The sequence below is a fragment of the Bubalus kerabau genome, chromosome 15 (assembly GCF_029407905.1).
Source record: "Bubalus kerabau isolate K-KA32 ecotype Philippines breed swamp buffalo chromosome 15, PCC_UOA_SB_1v2, whole genome shotgun sequence".
NCBI lineage: Eukaryota > Metazoa > Chordata > Mammalia > Artiodactyla > Bovidae > Bubalus > Bubalus kerabau.
The window spans coordinates 20,834,498-20,854,435 of NC_073638.1; the positions used below are offsets into that span (position 1 = coordinate 20,834,498).

General features: G+C 40.9%; 1 non-coding gene across 1 annotated transcript; it reads right to left on the minus strand.

Moving 5' to 3' along the window:
• Positions 1-3,862: 3,862 nt before the first annotated feature.
• LOC129629389 (U6 spliceosomal RNA) lies at positions 3,863-3,969 on the minus strand. The gene has a single exon (XR_008703220.1). It is a non-coding gene; the product is annotated as a U6 spliceosomal RNA (small nuclear RNA).
• Between the last annotated feature and the right edge of the window lie 15,969 nt (positions 3,970-19,938).

Consider the following 19,938-nt stretch of genomic DNA (forward strand, 5'->3'; position numbering starts at 1 on the left):
GAATTTTCCCCCTTTTATTTGGCATGAAGTGAGGGGACCAGATGCCATGACCTTAGTTATTTTCACGTTGAGTTTCAAGCTAGTTTTTTCACTCTCTTCTTTCACCCTCATTAAGAGGCTCTTTAGTTTTTCTTCAGTTTCTGCCATTAAAGTGGTATTATCTGCATATCTGAGGTTGTTGATATTTTTCCCAGCAATCTTGATTCCAGCTTGTGATTCATCCAACCCAGCATTTTGCATGACGTACTTGGTGCAGAAGTTAAATAAGCAGGGTGACAATATACAGCCTTGATGTACTCCTTTCCCAATTTTGAACCAGTCTGTTGTTCCATGTTTGATTCTAACAAACATGTTGCTTCTTGACCTGCATACAAGTTTCTCAAGAGACAGGTAAGATGGTCTGGTACTCCCATCTCTTTAAGAATTTCCCACAATTTGTTGGGATCCACACAGTCAAAGGCTTTAGTGTAGGCAATGAAGCAGAAACAGATGTTTTTCTGGAACTCCCTTGCTTTCTCCATGATCCAATGAATGTTGGCAATTTGATCTCTGGTTCCTCTGGTGTTTGAAACCCAGCTTGTACATCTGGAAATTCTCAGTTCATGTGCTGCTTAAAAGTAGCTTGAAGGATTTTGAGCATAACCTTAATAGCATGTGAAATAAGTGCAACTCTATGGTAGTTTGAACATTCTTTGGCATTCTCCTTCTTTGGGATTGGAATGAAAACTGACTTTTTCCAGTCCTGTGGCCACTGCTGAGTGTTCCAAATTTGCTGACACATTCAGTGTAGCACTTTAACAACATCATCTTTTAGGAATTTAAATAGATCAGTTGGAATTCAATCACCTCCACTAGACTTGTTTGTAATAGTGTCTCCTAAGGCCCACTTGGCCTCACACTCCAGGATGTCTGGCTCTGGGTGAGTGACCACACCATCATGGTCATCCCTGTCTTTAAGACCTTTTTTTGTATAGTTCTTCAGTGTTTTCTGGCCACCTCTTCTTAATCTCTTCTGCTTCTGTTACATCCTTACTATTTCTGTCCTTTATTATGCCCATCCTTGCTTGAAATGTTCCCTTGATATCTCTAGTTTTCTTGAAGAGATCTCCAGTCTTTCCCATTCTATTGTTTTCCTCTCTTTCTTTGCATCGTTCATTTAAGGAGGCCTTTTTATCTCTCCTTGCTCTTCTCTAAAACTGCATTCAGTTGGGCATATCCTATTACAACATAGGGTATCCAGCCAAAATCCTGCTAATGATTATTCTATTGCCTACTGGGATTGTGTCAGAGTATCTTTTTATTGAGTGCTTCATAAACCTGTTTCTATGGATTCCTAAACATAGAAGGCCACATGAAACCTTAGCTTTGACTTGTGAAAGATTTTAAATTTACAAACTGCTACTGCAGATTGGATACAGGTAGACAGAATGAAGTGAACCATCTTTGTCTGCATTTTTCTCATTATTTGTATCTGCAGCATTCACTGTGTCTGACCATCTTAGGCACTCAAGAAATATTTATTGAATGAGTAACATGGGGAATATGGTGAGATGGGGTGAGATGAAATGTTCATACTTAGTTATTTTTTAGACTCTTAGAAAACTCAGGGTAATAGACAGCCTTCCCAAATTCCCCTTCATTTTACCTCTTTGCACCCAAACTGCAACACAGAACTGGGGGCTGGGAATGAATGTTGGGGCTGTGACATTCACTTAATTTTTCTCTTAATTTATCTGAGCTTAGCTTTCAATTAGCTTATTAAGCAAATATTAGTCAGTACTTACTAAGTTTTAAGTGCTCTGTTGAGGATGTGGAGATATGTGGGCTAGCAAAGAGGCACAATCCTCTCCCTTTTAAAATACAAAGATTATTGAGGGTAGAGATACTGCACAAATTATTACACAATTCCCTGTTTCATTATAGTCATATTAAATACTAGGAAGTAAAAGTACAGTATACTGTGGACCATACAACTACAGACCTAATCTAGTCCAGAAAAGAGAAAAGGCTTATTTGAGGAAGTGACTTTTAAACTGAAACCTATAAAACAAAGTAATTGAATTAAATGTTTTGCTACTTCCTCTTTGGCTTTGAAATTCTGTGACCATATCCCTACTTTAAACAGGGTTAAACCGTTTACGCTAATACCTAGGCACAGTAGGTCCTGGTTTAAGGTATGAAGCCAACTTTTCTACTCTGAACAAAAGGCACACAGAGTCCTGGCCCAGGTTGCCAAACACTGTTCCCTACAAGGATGGATATTTTAAACAGATGAGGTTGGAATGTCTCTGTACTTGCTCCCCCAGTTTTCCTAACTTCCTGGGTGTGTACTCTTTTCGATCTGCTTTGCCTCCTCTGTTAACCCATTAACACATTTCTAGTCTGAATACTGAAGGGACCTAACGACAAATGCACACTTTTGGTGACAGAGCTTACATTTTGTTCTTTTTAAATTTTTAAATTGACGTATAGTTAATGTACAATTTTGTGTTAATTATTGCTGTACAGCAAAGTGATTCAGTTATAATATGCATTATTTTTTCTATTCTTTTTCTAGTCCATTCATCATGGTTTATCATAGGATATTGAATATAGTTCTCTGTGCTATCAGTAGGACCTTGCTGTTTATCCATTTTAGATATAAAAGCTCACATCGGCTAACCCAACCTCCCACTGCACCCCTCCCCCAACCTCCTCCCCCTTGACAACCACTACTCTGTTCTCTAAGTCCTCAATCCTGTGTCTGTTTCACAGACAGGTTGAACTGTGTCATATTTTATGTTCCACCTGTAAGTGATATCATATGGTATTTGTCTTTCTTTTTCTGACTTCACTTAGTGTGATAATCTCTAGTTGCATGGAGAGTGTATTCTGAATTTGAAAGAATAGAGTCAGGGAATTCTACCATGTAGTCTCTCTTTACATATTGGTGAAGATTCAAGCAGCTATAAAATATGTCATTTTCTGGGTTTTATTCTTTCTGTGGCCACATCCCACTACTCACTATTATAAAATGTTCAGCCACAGAGATGGGTCTGTAAGGTCTCTTCTCCTCTAGTGCTGAGACAACACAGCTGGGTACTGTTCAGCAGTTATGGCAGAGTTCTTCCTGGATGGTTTCTTATGAAATCTTGGAAGAGGATATATTAATCCAGCTGTTTTCTGACTTTTGAATCTTTCTTATAATTTTCTGATTGTGTAAACCACTGATTGAATAATCCCACATGGAGAGCTCATTCTGTTCTTTGAATGGCTCCATCAATGTACTCAGGCAACACCTATGCCCCTATCGTGTTTTCTAACCACTCCTGTTTATTCCCTGTACTTGGCTCAAACAGGTATGCAGATGGAATTTTGGCCCATTTTATTATATGGCATTTAAACAACACTGAAAGCTTCTTTCCTGGCATAGTGATGTATAAAACAAACAACCCGTCCACAAAAATTGTGTAAATACTAACGTCCTGGCCAGTTAGAAAAACTCAAGAAGTCAAACAAAAACAGAAACAAACCAAAAAAAAAAAACCCACAAAACCAAAAATACCACCTTCAAATCAACCCAAGAATGTGCTTCTTTCATTGCAAACACTTCAGCAGGGTTTATTTCCTATCCAAGGACAATGTTGGGGAACCCTGTATTCATCTCCCAAACCACACATGGAGATTACACCTTGCAGCAAGAACGAGGGTTAATGAAGTCAGGAAGAGGAAGAAAAGTCCTGTGTGGGAAGTAATGCTGAATTGCTGCTCCCCTTGGTTCAGTGGTGGATGCAGAAGGAGAGATGCCCTTCATTGGAGAGACACCAGCCAGGTCCAGTGTCTTTTTTGGGGGGAGTGGGGGAGGAATTATTTTTTTTTTTATTAAAAGAAGGAACACTTCATGAATTTGTGTGTCATCCTTGCATGGGGGCTGTGCTAATATTCTCTGTATCGGTCCAATTTTAGTGTATGTGCTGCTGAAGCGAACACTCCTCTGTCTTTTAAAACCAATCAGTTCTCTCTCACATTAGTGGGGTAAAGGCATATGTTTGGTGAGAAATAATGAGGTATACTTGGAACATCCTATATACTTGCAGCTAAGAATGGCTGTCCTAAAAGCGAATATATGTTAATTATATCCATTAAAACAATAAAGTACAAAAATATAGACAATAGATACCTCTTATTAAATGTTGTTCAAGAAGTTTATATTTTTTCCTCTGCATTTTTTTTTTTGAATAGGTATTTATTTATTTATTTATTTTTTTTTAATTTAATTTTATTTTTAAACTTTACATAACTGTATTAGATTTGCCAAATCCTCTGCATTTTTAAAAACAATGTAGCTCTTTAGATCTAGAGAGGAAACATTTACATTACAACACTAGCTCTTAATCTTTGACGCGTGCAGTTGTTCTCAGGATTATGCTAATATCTAGTTTTTACTAAAGCACCTATGAGCCAATATCCTTGCACCATTACATTTGATCCTCAGCCCTTAAGGTAATATAAGATTTCCTTCATTTTATAAATGTGGAAACTAAAGTTTTATGAAGTTAAGCAAACTGCTTCTGTTTGCACAATTAGCAAGCAGCAGAACCAGGCTTTGAGCTCAGGTGAAGTGACTCAGAGTTCAAACCTGAGAGGTGCCTGTCCCACATCCAGTTTTTGGGTAAGTGAAGGGGACCAACAGGGAGGAGAGCAAGATGAGGTGGTAGACACTGGGTCTCTCAAAGACTTACATCTGTAAGAAGTGACATCTAAATGAGGCTGCTGGAAGGACAATTGGAAAGATAACAAATCAAGCGGTGGTGGGGGCTGAAGATAGCAGGAAAAGGCAGTTTGTGAGATATCTGTACAGACGGAGTGTGAGGCCGGGGGTGGAGAGGAGTGATGAGACAGATAGTACTTTCCAGAGAGGGCTGAAACCATACCCTTACCCATACCTCTTACCTCTTAGATGCTCTTCTACAGTCTGGCGGCTCCCCAGTCACCAGGTGGAGTGTGAGCCCCCCACTTGTAACCAATATAAAGTGATGGAAGTGACAGTGAGTGTTTTCTGTGGCTAGGTCACAAAGGGAAAACACAGCTCCTGCATCGCTATCTGGGACATCCACCTTAAAAAAAAATTAATGTATTTGTGGCCATATGGGGCCTTAGTTTGGAGAAGGCAATGGCACCCCACTCCACTACTTTTGCCTGGAAAATCCCATGGACGGAGGAGACTGGTAGGCTGCAGTCCATGGGTTGCTAAGAGTCGTCAGACACGACTGAGCGACTTCACTTTCACTTTTCACTTTCATGCATTGGGGAGGGAAATGGCAACCCACTCCAGTGTTCTTGCCTGGAGAATCCCAGGGATGGGGGAGCCTGGTGGGCTGCCGTCTATGGGGTCGCACAGAGTCAGACACGACTGAAGTGACCTAGCAAGGGGCCTTAGTTGCAGCATGCGGTGTCTTGTTTCTGCATGCAGGATCTTTCACCATGGTGTGCTGGCTTCTCTGTTGCTGTGGTGAGAGCTCTAGAGCATGTGGGCTCCAGAGTGGACAGACTTAGTAGTTGCATTGTGGCTTAGTTGCCACACTACATGTGGGATCTTAGTTCCCTGACGAGGAATTGAACTGTGTCTTCTGCATTGGAAGGCAGATTCTTAACCACTGGACCGCCAGGGAAGTCCTGGGACATCCACCTTTGGATTCCTGAGCTCCATGGAAGAGGTACAACGGCCCTGAGCTTGCCATGTTGTGAGGAAGTCCAGAACACATGGAAAAGCTTTTTGTAGGTACTCTCGCTGACAGTCTCAGACGAGGTTGCAGCCAATGGACGTGTGACATCATCGCAGACACCAACCACCAACCATGTAAGAGTGGAGATGCTTCCGGATGATTCCAACCACCAGTTGTTAACTCCCTCCAACCTTTAAGTGTACCCAGCTGAGTCCCCAGACATCATGTAGCAGAAACAGCTGTCGTTTCAGTGCCCTGAGTTCCTGACCAAACAATGGTTGTTTTATGCCACTAAATTCTGGGATGACTTGTTAGACAGTACAGTAACTGGAACAGGTGGTTGTATTGTGCAAGCAACTGACTAAATATGTCTGGAGTTCAGAAGAGAGATCTGGACTGGAAATTTGGCCCCTGGATTTTCTATAGGGTAGATGATAGCTGAGGCCTTAAAAAGACATCTAGAGGAGTGTGTACAATTAAAATAGAAGGGGGGTTAACAATGTAACTCTGGGATTATCAATATTGAAGAGGCAGAAAAAGGACAAGGAACAAAAAGAGACCCAGAAGGAGGCATCAGAAGAAGGAGCAAAACCAGGAGGGCAAAGGATGAGAATGTTTCATGAAATACAAAGAGATCAACACCCTTAGATGCTGCAGAGAGAGAGCCCTGCAAACATGAGCATGGGCTAACTAACAACAAACAGGTGCCTTTGTCCAGGGCGGTTTCAGAGAGAAGTGAGGATGAAGGCCAGGCTAGGGTGTGGTGAAGCGTGGGTGCCTTGCAGAGACAGTGCTTAATAAATCTTTGTGGAATGAATGAATGTGAGGTGATGAGATAGGGACAAGATGGTTGTAGATGGAAGAAACGAGAAATAACTGGCAGAAAGGGAAGCTCCAGGGACTCTTGGTGAGAGGGAAGAGAGGAGAAGAGGTTTTAGTCTTCAGAGTGAAGCTGCAGCCTCCGGCTCGCTCAGCAGCTGGGGTGACGTGTGTGGAGCTCACTGCACACAGGCACACACACAGCGCCCCTAAAGTTCCAGGGGTCCTTTCCACCACAGCCCAGCCCTGCCTGGGTGACAGGGACACTGGCGAGCTGCCAGCACTTCCCAGAACGTGCCAGTTTTTTGTTTAACAAAAGGGTAGGGGTTGCGGGAGGAGAGAGCAGTCAGCCAACTATAAAAGAGGTCACAGACTGTGGACTAAGATACAAGTGCCTCGGAAAAAGTTAAGAACGTCTATTCCGACAGCACCTTTCTTCTGCCAAAAGCCTATTACACTTTGTAATTCAGATTTATTCTCCCAACCACCCAATCCAGCCCAAACATAGCACTCCCTGTGTAAGTATACTGGAAGAGTCAGGGTAGAGGAGAAGCAAGACAATCCTTTCAGATAACTTTATTCTGATTTTTCACCTACAACCAGATTTAGAACCAAAGACTTTTCATTGACTTTACAGTTTAGATTTTCTTTATTGTCAATTTATTCTTTTTTTTTTTTCAAGAAAAACGTTTATTATTTTTATTTTTTTGACTTGTTCTATAGGTTCTTTTGGATTTTTTTTTCTTTTTTCTTTTTTCCCCCTTTCTGTTGTAGTTGTCAATTTTATTGGCACTAAGAAATCCAATTAAGCTTGTGAGCTTTTTTTTTCCTCAGTCACATTTTTTATTGTTGTGGTTTTGAGGTAAATTTGCCTGCCACAGATTCCTGACAAGTAGCTTAGGGATGTGTTATGCCAACAACCTGATGTTTACTGAGTAGGGAGAATCCTTGTCTAAACATACATTGTAATACAGCATTAAAGAAACAATACTTTAATTCTGCTGCCATTCCGTCTCACTGATTCTCTGTCAGGCTAAGGTCTATTCTGGGCTGGAGAAATTCTAGGTCAATGGAAAATTATGAAAGCTTGAAGCAAGTTAGGAAAATGAGTGAATTATGGCTTTTTGCCAAATTGTGTGCCTAAGAGGCCAACTTAGACTAACCAGGACAGAAAAATCTATTTTAAAACTATCATTAAAGCTCTCTTGTATTATATCGGCTTGCCAAATACTACAGGGAGATAGGTTCCTCCAGGCTCTTATATTCCAAAGCAGCTTCTTAGGAGAAACATTTCGAATCTCTATTAACATCAAGTAATCGGTTAGTTCTAAAGAAGAATCCGTCTCTGAGTCTCCTCCCCATGGACTGTAGCCCACCAGGCTCCTCTGTCCATGGAATATTCCAGGCAAGAAATACTGGAATGGGTTGCCATTTCCTACTCCAGGGGATCTTCCCAACCCAGGGATCAAAACCTCGTCTCTTGTATCTCCTGCATTGGCAGGCAGATTCTTTAGCACTGGGAATCAGAAGCCCATGTTTAGGCTGCAAGAAAAGATGGGAGTCCTACCAAAGCCATGGTGTCTGCAATTGTGCCTGCTACCCAGTATTTCACTAACAGTGGGGCCCTCTTTCCTAGCACTGAGTGGGGGCTTCACGCCTGTCTCTCAAGTGGTTAACATGGTGAGGGCCATCACTTTATAACAGTATTATTTCCCATCCTCCCTTCCATTTTTCTTGGGCTGCTTAATGTGAAAACTCATTTATAAGGCGTTCCCTATAAATATTTAGTGAAAATGAAAGTATTGAGCAGGTGGCCAAAAAATTGTTCTTCAAAGCAATTTTAAATTCATGAGCATCTGAGTTTGATTGTCTAGTTTGCCAGTTATTTAGGCTCTTTAGCTCTAAGCTCTCTAACTGTTCACCTGCTTACACGCTATTTCAGTCCTAATGAGCAGCTCGACCTGAAGAGGGTCACGGGATATGGGAAGAAATGCAAGTAGAAGCAGTTGGCTCTCTTGCTGTCCTTCTTCTTGGTTTGATGGGAGTGAGACTCAGGTTTAGAGATTATGCTTGGGCTTTCTGGTGACTTTTTATTTTATTATTATTTTTTTTAATTTAAATTTATTTATTTTAATTGGAGGCTAATTACTTTACAATATTGTATTGGTTTTGCCATACATCAACATGAATCCGCCACGGGTGTACACATGTTCCCAATCCTGAATCCCCCACCCATCTCCCTCCCCGTCCCATCCCTCTGGGTCACCCCAGTGCACCAGCCCCAAGCATCCTGTATCCTGCATCGAACCTGGACTGGTGATTTGTTTCATATATGATATTATACATGTTTCGATGCCATTCCCCCAAATCATCCCACCCTCTCCCTCTCCCACAGAGTCCAAAAGACTGTTCTATACATCTGTGTCTCTTTTGCTGTCTTACATACAGGGTTATCGTTACCATCTTTCTGAATTCCATATATATGCGTTAGTATACTGTATTGGTGTTTTTCTTTCTGGCTTACTTCACTCTGTATAATAGGCTCCAGTTTCATCCACCTCATTAGAACTGATTCAAATGTATTCTTTTTAATGGCTGAGTAATACTCCGTTGTGTATATGTACTGTGGTGACTTTTTAAAACATACTTATATGTGGCTGTGCTGGGTCTTCACTGCTGCTTGGGCTTTCTCTAGTTGTGGCAAGCAGGGGCTGCTCTCTAGTTGCAGTGCACGGGCTTCTCATGGTGGTGGCTTCCCTTGTTGGGGAGCAGGGGATCTAAGGAGTGTGGGCTCAGTACTTGTGTTGCACGGGCTTAGTTGCCCTGTGGCACTCGGAATCTTCCCAGACCAGGGATCAAACTTGTGTCCGCTGCATTGGCAGGTAGATTCTTCATACCTGGACCACGAGGGAAGTCTTCTGATGACTTTTAATGGGGTGCAGGGGAAGAATGGGATATGCCCCACCTCAAAAAAAGATCATTTCCCATTCTTATGCTGTCACAATTTAGGATATATCATACGTGTTTGTTAAAATGGCAACAGGTGCGTATCCAAGACAGACACCTGGGAAGAGGTGGTGTGAATCTTCAGAGGAAGGATAGGTTTTAAAAATATGATTCAGACACTTAAATGCTTGCTTAAAATTAATTTGGGACAGATGAAATATTTCCACAAGAAAATTTAAATAAACTTTGTAATAATGATTAAACTGACACAGATGGTGCAGTAGAAAAAAATCAAAATGAGGAGTCAGGAAGATTGAGCAGTGGTTGTATTGTGGTACATGCTTACCATATGAAAAACTTGGACATGTTACTCCACCTCTATGGTCTCCAATTGTCATGATGTCACATGACTAAAATGAGGAGATGTGTGGTTTTCAAACTAGATATGATGGTGCACTGCTGTCTACAGATGCGAGGAGAACCTGAGTAGGGGGCTTGAATTCCTGCTTCAACTATAGAAGCTTCATTTTGCTCAATTTCATATGCATGTGGGGCCTTCATGCAACATAAAGTTTCCACAGCTAAAAAACTTATAAACCCTTGCTAGATGATCTCTGAGGTTCCTCTCCATGATGAAATGTTGTGTTATTATTTCAGAGTTCTTTACCCTGATGTGTCCATGGGGTGGGAAGGGGAGAAGATACAGCTATACATATTTACAAGTGGTTATGTTTTAATTTGCTCATTCATTTACCATGTTTGGTATGTTCATTCACTCGTTCTGTTCCAGACTTTATTCTTCTCTTCCTTTAAAAATCACCACTGCAATTTTAAAAGTTCTTGTAAGAAACAGATTGTAAAAAGTATTGTAATTTTTTCTTCATGGTCTTCCCCCCACCGCCCCCGCCCCCCATTTACTTCCTTAACTGTTTAGTTTTATTTTGGAGTTTTCCAAGTTCCCAGAGTAGATATTATTTTATTCAGGGAAAACATACCAAAAATTTCTGAGTCAAAGATAAATGTTTTGATATTTTTTTCTTACCAGTTGGTATGCTTTTTAACCCAAATGAGAGATAATTCACTGAAACTTCATCTCAAACTGAAAATTACATTTTGTGCATATTGTCTCACTGGGGATAACTGAGCATCCACATAAGCCTTTTACTCTCCAAGAGGAGTTAATCAAGGTACTGGGTCCTACTAACAGGCAGAAGTCTAAATCTTCTCTTGTCTGACTTTGTGTGGCTAAAAACATACTTTGTGAAAGTTTAACAAATACAGGTTGTTTTATTCTTGGTGCTGAGACCAGTCTTCATTCTATTGAAGTTTGTTTCTTTTAATGAATATGCAGTCAGTTAAAAAGTGAGCCATTTTTTAGCATCTATAACGTCTGTGTTTTCACAGGGTGATTTGAGGTTGCACTGGCAAATAACACTACTTTCTAAAAACTAAGAGTTAGCTTTTTATTGGTGTTTTTGGTACTTTTGAAAAGTACCTGAGGAGAAACTCACAAGGAAAAGCATTAAACTCTGTTCTCTGATCCTTTAAATGATTTCTATTTTTACATCCAAAGTACTATAACCAGGAAACAAAGTGGGAAAGATCCGCTTATCCAGAGCTAGTGAATCACCTTCTATCTGCTTTCAGTAAAATTTTTGTAACTCTTAGGCCGAATCCCCATGATGAAAATCACATAACAAGTCCTTAGTCAATTGTGGACATTAATAAACCCAATTGAAAGTGAACCTTTCACTTTCCAATCTCACAGCCAAGCCCATTGTCTTTAGAAACAATGGAGAGCAAAGCTTTATAGAAAAGGCCACTCATTAGCAAACTAAGTTTAAGAGAAGGCATTCCCATGCTGTTTCTAGTTGTACATCTATCTATCTACATATGTATCTATTATCTACTTATCAATCATCTCTCTATATAAATCTACATCTATCCATCTATTTATCTGTATCTAACATTGATCTATTATCTCCCTCATCTATCTCTGTCATAGGTATCTATTTATCAATCATCTCTCTATATAAACCATCTATCTCTCTCTCATCTGTCCATCTATCTATCTATATCTATCATTGATCAATCTTTTAACTCCCCATCTATCTCTGTCATATCTGTCTGTCTATCATCTATATATCTCCTCACTCTTCTGAGTCCCAGGAGCACAGAGATTGTGTATACTCATCTCCATGTATCCCATAGCACTTAGCCAGGAAATAGGACAATTTCCCCAGGACTTGAACTATTGCAGCCTCTCTACCCTCTCTCTCTCTACTTTCCCTTCTTTGGAAATTCTGCTAGTACTTGAACAGCAACTGGAGCCAGATTGAGACAGTTTTCGACTTTAGTAGAGTTATCTGGAGAGCTTTGCTTCCTGGAACCTGAACCACATGGCTGTATGAAATTTCCAAGCTTCTATTAGGCCAAAGTGAATCAAAACAAACCATCTCTGAATAGAGGGTTGGTTCACCCTGGCTTAAGAGGGATTGGGGGCTACCAAAAAAATTAGAACCAGTGAATACTGAAAGGGAAAAAAAAAGAGAGAGAGAGAAGAAAACAGACAAAAGAAAAAAAGTCCTACTCCAAGAGAAGCAGCCCTCCACCCCCCAACTCCAGCAGTGAGCCAGAGAGCTTTCAGGAGTTTGGGCTGTGGTGTCAGGACGTCTAGAACTTTGACTAGGTTTCTCATTGAATTTACAGCTTTTTCAATTTTGTCCCTTCAACTTTGGCCCTTGGATACTAGGCTGGCTAGTTGACTGAATTTTGTATTGTGTCTGAACTTGACTTTAAAAGTCAATTTAAATTAAATGTCCTCATTAAATGTCCATGAGGAAAGGCAATGGGAAAGCCCATCTGGTGAACATCTTCCTGGGGTCACCTGGCTCATTTAGATTTAAGAAAAAGGAGAAAGCCTTTCCTCAGTCACTTCTTCCCCAAAACAACACTCCCCTTCCCTGACATGGCCTACACTCTCTGCCTTCTGCTCTGGAAAATTTGTCTCTCTCAAGACTCTGCTCCCAGAATAAAGTCCGGTTCTTTTACAGAAGCTCTTCACCACCAAGCTCCTCACTGCCATGGCTCAATTCACCTTCCAGGCTTATTTCCCACTTCCTATGTTCACATTCCAAAGAGAACAACTAGCTATTCCCCATCGGTTCTTCTTCCCCGCTTACTGCGTATTCCTCCCATATGCTCTCCACCCCCACACACCATGTGTCTCTGTGCCTTGGCTGTATTGTTCATCCCTGCCAGATAATGCCTGCTTTTCTATCTCTGTATTTCTCTCCTACCTTTTCTTCAAGGCCCGGTCAGAGTACATCTCCATGGAGCCTTCCCTGAGTCCCAGGCTCAACTAACCCACCTACTCACATTGTAAGCTGAAAAAATTCTCTTTATCATCTGGAAGCTGTTACTTATGGACATATTTTATCTTTCTGGTTTCATTCTCTGTTTGTACCAGCCCAGCCTCCACCCAGATGCATTTGCTGCCTCTCTGTATCTTGTTCCATGTTCCAGGATCCTGATCTTTAAACACTTTGTCAGCTGGATCTTTTGTCTGCCAGCTTCCATCTGGTTTCAGCCAATGTGAGGCACCAGCAGGAAGATCGGGTTGGGGAGGAGAGCCCTTCCCTCTCTCCCTATTTAGCACCGTATCTTTGCCAGTAGCTGCCTCCTTCCAAGATCACAGCTTCTGCCAAGTGGCCCTTCTACTCCTTGGCTCTCATTAGATTCCAGCCACACTCTTTCCTTCCCTTACTTCTTCAGCCACAGAACCAGTAATGACTTACTGCTGTCGTTAACTGTCTGGAGGTCACAATAGCACTTGTTTATTTCTGTGACATACTCACACCTCTCCATGTTAGTCCTTTCATTTAAGTATTTTCATATACATCATCCAGAGTGTGTTGTGTTTGCCACTGGGACCCTGACTGATAACCTCCCTTAGCAGATACTCATGTGGAAGGTATTATTTGCACAGCACAGAGAAGGGCTAGGGAGTGAGGCTTTTGAGCTGAGGTCTGCCTCTCACTGGGGCTTCCTGGATGGCTCTGTGGTAAAGAATCTGCCTGTGATACAGAAGATGTCACGGGTTCGATCCCTGGGTCGGGCAGATCCCCTGGAGGATGACATGGCAACCCACTCCAGTGTTCTTGCCTTGGAGAATCCTACAGACAGAGGAGGCTGGCAAGCTACAGTCCATAGGGTCGCACAGAGTCAGACACGATGAAGTGACTGAGCCTTCACGTGGCCTCTCACTAGTGTGGAATATTGGGCACGCTCTTTCTCAATCTTTGCTCCAGTTTCGTAGTTTAGGAAACAACAATCTTGCGGTTTGTTTTGAGGATCAGATGAGATTGTATATGGGAAAACTCTTTGTATATCTTTGAACAGGATTCAATGCTGTTATGGTTCTTTTAACACTTCACAATGTAGTCAGTACTTAATACATGATCTGTTTCATATAGACCTATTGGATGAAAGGATAGAAAAGCTATCTTTTATGTATTTCTCAGAGTCAAGTGTCCAGAGGTATAGGAAGCAGAGGGTCCACTTACGGAAGATTTGCAGTAACAGACCAGTGTGTGCTACACAGAGCCAGCAGAGGTCCTAGGAAAACGTGGGGGGGCGGGTGGGAGGCAGTCCTAACCAAGATCTACTTTGTTCAAGTATTTTCAAGTATTCTACAACCATACTAACAACCATATTAATTTTTAATCTATCAGGAAAGAAGTGCTGTAGAGATCCATTTTAAACTGTAAATGATGGGGGAAGTTATGGAAAGGAAAAGAATGCTGAATGTTGATTTGGGGCCTCAAAGAAAATCCACTGAGGTCATTGTCCTCAGTGAGGTTAGGTGTACTGAAACAATCTGGATATTGAAAAGCGACAGTGTGACTTCCTCAAGGGTGCCAGAAACTAACAACCATGACTGTCTTTCTCAATCTTTTGGACAAATAGGAAAAAGAAATCAGGCTAATTCTCTCAGAGCAGAAGAATATCAAAATAGTGCAAAGGATGTTGGGAATGGAGAATATACCAAGCCCCAGTGTCAAAGGTATTAGGAGAAATAACAATTGTGTTATTTGGTAAATGAAGCTTAAGCCATCTATTTGAACATATACTATTGTAAAATAAATAGGCTTGGACTCAAATGGCCCTGCTGAAAATAGCTGGAACTGCTGAGGAATGCCTTGAGGTGAGGGGCCCAAAAGACACAGTCTGTAAGGTATCCATGGAAAAATGCTGCAGAAAACACAGGGAAGCGCTATTCCAAGGCAGGAAGTGTTAAAATAGAGCCCATAAGAGCTGGGGCCAAGTGGACTTGGCAATTCATCATTTGTGTGGGAAAAAAATCCCAAGCAGATTCCATGACAATGTCTTTATGAAGGTGTTCTGTGGCTTGGAGTCACTGTTTCTATGCAGTATTTCTTCGGAAACTGTCCATCATTTTACACCTCCTCAGTCTCCCTCTCACAAACCAGAGATAATGCCTAAGGGAATCTATCCCATTTCCCCCTACAATAATTTATCTTTAGAAAACCTCAACTATGCCTTTGATTGAATAGCAATGCTCTGTAACAAATCTTCTGCATCAGCCCAAGCCTCTTCTATTAAGACTTTTCATTGTCGACAGATTCATGAACTCAAGCCTTTACTCTCTTTCTTTCCTTCTCATCAAAATTCCTGGTATTCTGACTGCATAATTATAGCATTGCTTTGGATTCAAGCACAGCAAGTACAAATTACAGCTTCTTAAGGGTATTGGGAGTGAGGTCAGTAGGTCTTTTCCACTTGTAGGGAATTTGAGCAGGTAAGGCTCCAGAGACCAAGACTGGTTTCAAATATAGTGGGGTCACCCAGAGTGGATCTGAGTGAAAGCTAATGTGAAACTCTGCTTATTTCTGAGAGGAATGGAAGATTGACAGCCAGAAAGCCATTTTAGGAATCTGATCTAAGAGCTAAGAGCAGAGCAAGGGTTCAGGGACCACTGAAGACCAGTAGCCTGAAGCAAGAAGGGGATGGGACACCCAGGGTTTCTTTTATTTGGTGCTAGCCGTAGGGCACTGGCAGGTCAGCTCACCTTTGATGAACAAATTCAGGCTGAAAGAGGACAAATTTTGGCAGTTGTCCAATTCTATGTGTGTCTCACTCCAACCCACTGGAGCATGTACTGTATCATAGATGGATTAAATGCATTATTTATTAACCTTTAAACACTAAATAATAAATGATGCCTGATTTGGGAACTAAGATAATTGAACTCATTTTAATTCTTGGAGAATTAATCATCTATGTGATAAAATTCAGCTAAGGAAATACAATTAATCAGAACTACCTAAATCATGCTATTTATTTTTCAGATCAGATCATATGTGCCTATTAATTGTTATCGTCACAAAAGTACCATTTGTAGTTCTTCTCATTTCACCATTTACATTGCTCCCATTTAAATTCTTACATGTCTAAATAATGGTCAATGTGTCTCAGCTGATTTTTAAAAAGAGCAAATTCTCTATCAAACTGCCTAACAAAAATGTTTTGTGCAACACTGAAGGATTCCTTTACTATTGCTATTGTTACCTTTGCCATGTTCTGACCATGATTTTCTGAGTACCTTTGAAATGTGATCCTCTCTGACATATTAGGGAAAAAACCTGAGAGATGGCTCTTCTACTGCCTAATCCCTGCACAGTTCCCCTGAAGACACTGAGCGTGCCCGTTACAGGATGGGGATGTATAAACTGCACTGCTGGTGAGTCCAGAAATTAATAGATCAAGCAGCAAAGAGAAGGCAGCTAAGTGAGATGATGCATGACATCTAGCAGAGCGAAGGCTGCAGCTGGGTGCAGGGAGCACCACACCATTACTGCTGGACATGCAAGTGGCAGCTAACTCAAAGCAAGTGTTCAAGCAGATTTACTTCCATACCCTGAATTTTACCACAAACACAAACAAAAGACAGACACAAACCCCATTCCAAGGTCAGGGTGGGTAGGTAACACTTGAAATTACAGGGCTATTTTAGGAAAAGAAATTTAATAGAAAAGAAACATTCTGGAACTTAGTTATATCGGCAGGATTTTACAAAGAGCTACCGACAGCAAAAAGCTTCCTAATATTTCTCCAAGTTTTTTATTCCGAAGCTCCCAATGCCCTGCCTTTGAGTTAGATACTACGTCTGGAGAAATCTGTTTAATAGCAGATCCATCACAATCAGGAGGAGAGTCCCTCAGAGTATTCATTAGACTATTGGCAGAAGGAAAGGCTCCTTTGTGAGTAGTGGAGACCATGTGGCGTATTCCAACATTAAAAAGAATTTAAGAGGTATCATCGAATGCCCAGCAGATCCTGGGCTTACCTCTGGGGATATAACTGTGAGTGAGACATGGTCTCCACCTTTGAGAAGCTCACAGACTGGAGCAGGAGACAGACAGAACATGAGTATAGGGTGCTTTACCTACCTTAAGAGGAGGTACAGCATAGATTAAAAAAAGAGAGAGAGAGAAAGCAGGCCCTTAACCACATTCCTCAGATACATGCCAGTGTATCTTGGCTTTTTCACTTCTTAAGGTGACTTACTTAACCTCTTTGAACCTCAGTATCTTATCTGTGAAGTGAGTATAGTAATAATTCCTCATAAGTTGATGAAGGAGATGAATGAGTTAACACATGTAAAGCACCCCCGAACATGGCTTGGTACAAAGTGAGCATGTAAGTGTTAGTCTGATGGAGAGAAATGAACATTATGGAAGTACACAAGACAGCAGATTATTTTTTGGGCAGGAGACAGATAGCACTTCCTCTTGGAAAGTGGCAGCAGATAAAAACATTTACCATTTTATCCGGCAGCGAATAAAAGAATCTACCATTCCTAGGCTGATTCCTTCAAATGCATGATCTTCTTTGTCACAATAGTGTTGCAAAGTACTAGTAAATCCCCCTGTTGTAAATGAGGACCCTGAAGCTTGGATTAAGTCATCAACTCAATGTCACACAGCTACCCAGGGGAAGAGTCAAATTCACATGTGTTTCATTCCTAGAACCCAGATTCTTAAGCATTATGCTGTGCTCTGCTTTTGGGAGAGACTGTACGTGGAAGCCAAAGCTTCACCTCTTCAACATCCAGAGCCTGGAAGTACAAATGAAAATCAACCTTATTTTCACTGTGTGCCTTTCTGGAGAAGGAAGAGTGAGCAAGCTCTGATTTTTTTCAGAGTGTCCTTGTCAATGGAAGGAAAGTGTATCCCAGTAACAAGTAGATCTTAGGGAGTAAAAATAAGATAATAATAATAATGATAATCATTCAATATCCCAGTAATCCAATCTATGCCCTGACCAGTAATGCTGAAGAGGCGGAAGTTGGATGGTTCTATGAAGATCTACAAGAACTTCTAGAACTAACACCCAAAAAAGATCCTTATCATTATAGGAGACTGGAGTGCAAAAGTAGCAAGTCAAGAGATACCTGAAGTAATAGGCAAATATGGCCTTGGAGTACAAAACAAAGCAGGGCAAAGGCTAACAGAGTTTTGCCAAGAGAACACACTGGTCATAGGAAATACCCTCTTCCAACAGCGCAAGAGAAGACTCTACACATGGACACCACCTACACATGGTCAATACTGAAATCAGATTGATTGTATTCTTTGCAGCCAAAGATGAAGAAGCTCTATGCAGTCAGCAAAAACAAGACTGGGAACTGACTGTGGCTCAGACCATGAACTCCTTATTGCCAAATTCAGACTTAAATTGAAGAAAGAAGGGAAAACCACTAGACCATTCAGATATGACCTAAATCAAATCCCTTATGATTATACAGTGGAAGTGAAAAATGGATTCAAAGGATTAAATCTGATAGAGTGCCTGAGAACTATTGGCGGAGGTTTGTGACATTGTACAAGACCATCCCCAAGAAAAAGAAACTCAAAAAGGCAAAATGGTTGTCTGAGGAGGGCTTACAAATAGCTGAGAAAAGAAAAGATGCAAAAGGCAAAAGAGAAAAGGAAAGATATACTCATCTGAATGCAGAGTTCCAAAGAATAGGAAGGAGAGATAAGAAAGACTTCCTCAGTGATCAATGTAAAGAAATAGAGGAAAACAATAGAATGGGAAAGACTACAGATCTCTTTAAGAAAATTAGAGATACCAGGGAGCATTTCAGGCAAAGATGGGCACAATAAAGGATAGAAATGATATGGAGAAGATATCAAGAAGAAGTGGCAAGAATACACAGAAGAACTATACATGGAAGAACTACACAAAAAAGATCTTAATGATCCAGATAACTATGATGGTGTGATCACTCACCTAGAGCCAGAATCCTGGAATGTGAAGTCAAGTGGGCCTTAGGAAGCATCACTATGAACAAAGCTAGTGAAGGTGATGGAATTCCAGGTGAGCTATTTCAATTCCTAAAAGATGATGCTGTGAAAGTACTGTGCTCAATATGCCAGCAAATTTGGAAAACTCAGCAGAGGCCACAGGATTGGAAAAGGTCTGTTTTCATTTCAATCCCAAAGAAAGGCAATGCCAAAGAATGCTCAAACTACTGCACAGTTGCACTCATCTCACACGCTAGCAAAGTAATGCTCAAAATTCTCCAAGCCAGGCTTCAACAGTGCATGAACCGTGCACTTCCAGATGTTCAAGCTGGTTTTAGAAAAGGCAGAGGAACCAGAGATCAAATTGTCAACATCAACTGTATCATCAAAAAAGCAACAGAGTTCCAGAAAAACATCTATTTCTGCTTTATGGAATAAAGCCAAAGCCTTTGACTGTGTGGATCACAACAAACTCTGGAAAATTCTTCAAGACATGGGAATACCAGATCCCCTGATATGCCTCCTGAGAAGTCTATATGTGGGTCAAGAAGCAACAGTTAGAACTGGACATGGAACAACAGACTGGTTCCAAATAGGAAAAGGAGTACGTCAAGGCTGTATATTGTCACCCTGCTTATTTAACTTATATGCAGGTTCATCATGAGAAATGCTGGGCTGGATGAAGCACAAGCTGGAATCAATATTGCCAGCATAAATATCAATAACCTCAGATATGCAGATGACACCACCCTTATAGCAGAAAGTGAAGAAGAATTAAAGAGCCTTTTGATGAATGTGAAAGGAGAGTGAAAATGTTGGCTTAAAACTCAACATTCAGAAAACTAGACCATGGCATCTGGTCCCATCACTTCATGGCAAATACATGGAGAAACAATGGAAATGGCAAGAGACTTTATTTTTTGGGCTCCAAAATCACTGCAGATGGTGACTGCAGCCATCAAATTAAAAGACATTTGCTCCTTGGAAGAAAAGCTATGACCAACCTAGATAGCTATTAAAAATCAGAGATATTACTTTGCCAACAACAGTCTGTCTAGTTAAAGCTATGGTTTTTCCAGTAGTCATGTATGGATGTGAGAGTTGGACTATAAAGAAAGCTGAACATGAAGAATCGA